Source organism: Carex rostrata, unplaced genomic scaffold, assembly GCF_964058835.1.
Source record: "Carex rostrata unplaced genomic scaffold, lpCarRost1.2 SCAFFOLD_65, whole genome shotgun sequence".
Lineage (NCBI taxonomy): Eukaryota > Viridiplantae > Streptophyta > Magnoliopsida > Poales > Cyperaceae > Carex > Carex rostrata.
Genome location: NW_027601191.1, coordinates 32,501 through 37,500, shown reverse-complemented (window position 1 = coordinate 37,500; position 5,000 = coordinate 32,501).

The following is a 5,000-nucleotide window of genomic DNA, read 5'->3' as shown; positions in this document are numbered from 1 at the left end:
TTTTGAATTTTTTGAATTTTTTTTGAATTTTTGAAATTTTTTTTTTTTTTTGAATTTATTTGATTTTATAAATTTTTTGTGATTTTTTGAGATTTTTTTGAATATTTTACATGGGTGATTTTGACTTGGGGGATTTTCAGGGGGTGGTAACCCTGGGCGTGGCTAGAGCCTCAAAATGCATATTCCCCTATAGGGGGGCAAGGTTTTCAAAAATGGGTGCCCCCTCATGTACACGCGCGTGGGTGTACATGGCCCCGTCGGTGCCAGCGTGGGTGGAAAATGGCCCGAAAACAGCCCAGCGGCAAGCGGAAGCGGCTAACGTTGGGCAAAACTGACCCGAAAGCAGTATAGCTTGGAAAATTAAGCGGATGCAGCCAATTGTTGGCGAAAACTAAGCGGATACGGCCAAGTGTCGGTGAAAAATGGCCCGAAAACAGTCCAGCGGCAAGCGGAAGCGGCTAACGTTGGGCAAAAGTGACCCGAAAACAGTTCAGCGGGGGAAAACTAAGCGGATGCGGCCACGCGTTGGGGAAAACTAAGCGGATACGGCCAAGTGTGGGGGAAAAATGGCCCGAAAACATCCCAGCGGCAAGCGGAAGCGGCTAACGTTGGGCAAAAGTGACCCGAAAACAGTTCAGCGGGGGAAAACTAAGCGGATGCGGGCACGCGTTGGGGAAAACTAAGCGGATGCGGCCAAGTGTCGGTGGAAATTGGCCCGAAAACAGCCCAGCGGCAAGCGGAAGCGGCTAACGTTGGGCAAAAGTGACCCGAAAACAGTTCAGCGGGGGAAAACTAAGCGGATGCGGCCACGCGTTGGGGAAAACTAAGCGGATACGGCCAAGAGTCGGTGGAAATTGGCCCGAAAACAGTCCAGCGGCAAGCGGAAGCGGCTAACGTTGGGCAAAAGTGACCCGAAAACAGTTCAGCGGGGCAAAACTAGGCGGATGCGGCCACGCGTTGGGGAAAACTAAGCGGATACGGCCAAGTGTGGGGGAAAAATGGCCCGAAAACAGCCCAGCGGCAAGCGGAAGCGGCTAACGTTGGGGAAAAGTGACCCGAAAACAGTTAAGCGGGGGAAAACTAAGCGGATGCGGCCACGCGTTGGGGAAAACTAAGCGGATGCGGCCAAGTGTCGGTGGAAATTGGCCCGAAAACAGCCCAGCGGCAAGCGGAAGCGGCTAACGTTGGGCAAAAGTGCCCCGAAAACAGTTCAGCGGGGGAAAACTAAGCGGATGCGGCCACGCGTTGGGGAAAACTAAGCGGATACGGCCAAGAGTCGGTGGAAATTGGCCCGAAAACAGTCCAGCGGCAAGCGGAAGCGGCTAATGTTGGGCAAAAGTGACCCGAAAACAGTTCAGCGGGGGAAAACTAAGCGGATGCGGGCACGCGTTGGGGAAAACTAAGCGGATGCGGCCAAGTGTCGGTGGAAATTGGCCCGAAAACAGCCCAGCGGCAAGCGGAAGCGGCTAACGTTGGGCAAAAGTGACCCGAAAACAGTTCAGCGGGGGAAAACTAAGCGGATGCGGCCACGCGTTGGGGAAAACTAAGCGGATACGGCCAAGAGTCGGTGGAAATTGGCCCGAAAACAGTCCAGCGGCAAGCGGAAGCGGCTAACGTTGGGCAAAAGTGACCCGAAAACAGTTCAGCGGGGCAAATTTTTGAAATTTTTTTTGAAATTTTTTTGAATTTTTGAAATTTTTGAAGTTTTTTTGGGTTTTTGGACTTTTTTTGAATTTTTGAAATTTTTGAATTTTTTTGAATTTTTTTGAATTTTTTGAATTTTTTTTGAATTTTTGAAATTTTTTTTTTTTTTGAATTTATTTGATTTTATAAATTTTTTGTGATTTTTTGAGATTTTTTTGAATATTTTACATGGGTGATTTTGACTTGGGGGATTTTCAGGGGGTGGTAACCCTGGGCGTGGCTAGAGCCTCAAAATGCATATTCCCCTATAGGGGGGCAAGGTTTTCAAAAATGGGTGCCCCCTCATGTACACGCGCGTGGGTGTACATGGCCCCGTCGGTGCCAGCGTGGGTGGAAAATGGCCCGAAAACAGCCCAGCGGCAAGCGGAAGCGGCTAACGTTGGGCAAAACTGACCCGAAAGCAGTATAGCTTGGAAAATTAAGCGGATGCAGCCAATTGTTGGCGAAAACTAAGCGGATACGGCCAAGTGTCGGTGAAAAATGGCCCGAAAACAGTCCAGCGGCAAGCGGAAACGGCTAACGTTGGGCAAAAGTGACCCGAAAACAGTTCAGCTGGGGGAAATTAAGCGGAAGCAGCCAAGCGTTGGGGAAAACCAAGCGGATACGGCCAAGAGTCGGTGGAAAATGGCCCGAAAACAGTCCAGCGGCAAGCGGAAACGGCTAACGTTGGGACAAAGTGACCCGAAAACAGTTCAGCTGGGGAAAATTAAGCGGATGCAGCCAAGCGTTGGGGAAAACTAAGCGGATCCGGCCCAGAGTCGGTGGAAATTGGCCCGAAAACAGTCCAGTGGCAAGCGGAAGCGGCTAACGTTGGGCAAAAGTGACCCGAAAACAGTTCAGCGGGGGAAAACTAAGCGGATGCGGCCACGCGTTGGGGAAAACCAAGCGGATACGGCCAAGTGTTGGGGAAAAATGGCCCGAAAACAGCCCAGCGGCAAGCGGAAGCGGCTAACGTTGGGGAAAAGTGACCCGAAAACAGTTAAGCGGGGGAAAACTAAGCGGATGCGGCCACGCGTTGGGGAAAACTAAGCGGATGCGGCCAAGTGTCGGTGGAAATTGGCCCGAAAACAGCCCAGCGGCAAGCGGAAGCGGCTAACGTTGGGCAAAACTGACCCGAAAACAGTTCAGCGGGGGAAAACTAAGCGGATGCGGCCACGCGTTGGGGAAAACTAAGCGGATACGGCCAAGAGTCGGTGGAAATTGGCCCGAAAATAGTCCAGCGGCAAGCGGAAGCGGCTAACGTTGGGCAAAACTGACCCGAAAACAGTTCAGCGGGGGAAAACTAAGCGGATGCGGCCACGCGTTGGGGAAAACTAAGCGGATACGGCCAAGAGTCGGTGGAAATTGGCCCGAAAACAGTCCAGCGGCAAGCGGAAGCGGCTAACGTTGGGCAAAAGTGACCCGAAAACAGTTCAGCGGGGGAAAACTAAGCGGATGCGGCCACGCGTTGGGGAAAACTAAGCGGATACGGCCAAGAGTCGGTGGAAATTGGCCCGAAAACAGTCCAGCGGCAAGCGGTAGCGGCTAACGTTGGGCAAAACTGACCCGAAAACAGTTCAGCGGGGGAAAACTAAGCGGATGCGGCCACGCGTTGGGGAAAACTAAGCGGATACGGCCAAGTGTTGGGGAAAAATGGCCCGAAAACAGCCCAGCGGCAAGCGGAAGCGGCTAACGTTGGGCAAAAGTGATCCGAAAACAGTTCAGCGGGGGAAAACTAAGCGGATGCGGCCACGCGTTGGGGAAAACTAAGCGGATACGGCCAAGGGTCGGTGAAAAAGGGCCCGAAAACAGTCCAGCGGCAAGCGGAAGCCGCTAACGTTGGGCAAAAATGACCCGAAAACAGTCCAGCGGGGGAAAACTAAGCGGATGCGGCCAAGCGTTGGGGAAAACTAAGCGGATACGGCCAAGCGTCGGTGAAAAAGGCCCGAAAACAGTCCAGCGGCACGCCGAAGCGGCTAACGTTGGGCAAAAATGGCCAAAAGCGGTGGAGCAGGGCGGTCTGAATCTATGCATCCACATAAAATGGGGGGTAAACCTGGGGGATTTCCAGGGGGTGGTAACCCTGGGCGTGGCTGGAGACCCAAAATGCATATTCCCCTATAGGGGGGAAGGATTTTTGGAAGAGGCAGCCCCTCATGTACATGCCAAGCGGGGTGTACATGGCCCCTGTGGGTGCCTCCGTCGGTGTAAAATGGCCCGAAAAACAAGATTATGTTACCCGAAGACACGATTATGTTACCGAAAAAACACGGTTGAGCGGGGGCAGTAAGCACGGTTGAGCGGGGGCAAAAAACACGGTTGAGCGGGGCAAAAAACACGGTGCAGCGGGGACAAAAGACACGATTTTGTTACCGAAAAACACGGCCCGTCGGGGGCAAGGAACACGAATATGTTACCGAAAAACACGGACCACGCGGGTTGAAATCCCCAGCCGTAGAGCCGGCGAAACACGGTGGGGCAGGGCGTCTAAGCGTGGAGGCGCCCGTAAGACCGATGCGGGTTGAAATCCCCAGCCGTAAAGCCGGCGAAAAGCGGTCGGGCAGGGTGACTCCGCGTGGAGTTTTGCCCGTAAGGCCGATGCGGGTAGCCGCGCGGGTTGAAATCCCCAGCCGTAAAGCCGGTGAAACACGGTTCATTGGGGCGCCTAAGCGTGGAGGCGCCCCGCAGAGACCGAGCGGGTTGAAATCCCCAGCCGTAAAGCCGGCGAAACACGGTTCATTGGGGCGCCTAAGCGTGGAGGCGCCCCGCAGAGACCGAGCGGGTTGAAATCCCCAGCCGTAAAGCCGGCGAAACACGGTTCATTGGGGCGCCTAAGCGTGGAGGCGCCCGCAGAGACCGAGCGGGTTGAAATCCCCAGCCGTAAAGCCGGCGAAACAAGTTCGGGCAGGGCGACTCCGCGTGGAGTTTTGCCCGTAAGACCGATGCGGGTAGCCGCGCGGGTTGAAATCCCCAGCCGTAAAGCCGGCGAAACACGGTTCATTGGGGCGCCTAAGCGTGGAGGCGCCCCGCAGAGACCGAGCGGGTTGAAATCCCCAGCCGTAAAGCCGGCGAAACAAGTTCGGGCAGGGCGACTCCGCGTGGAGTTTCGCCCGTAAGACCGATGCGGGTAGCCGCGCGGGTTGAAATCCCCAGCCGTAAAGCCGGCGAAACACGGTTCATTGGGGCGCCTAAGCGTGGAGGCGCCCCGCAGAGACCGAGCGGGTTGAAATCCCCAGCCGTAAAGCCGGCGAAACACGTTCGGGCAGGGTGTCTAAGCGTGGAGGCGCCCGTAAGACCGATGCGGGTAGCCGTGCGGG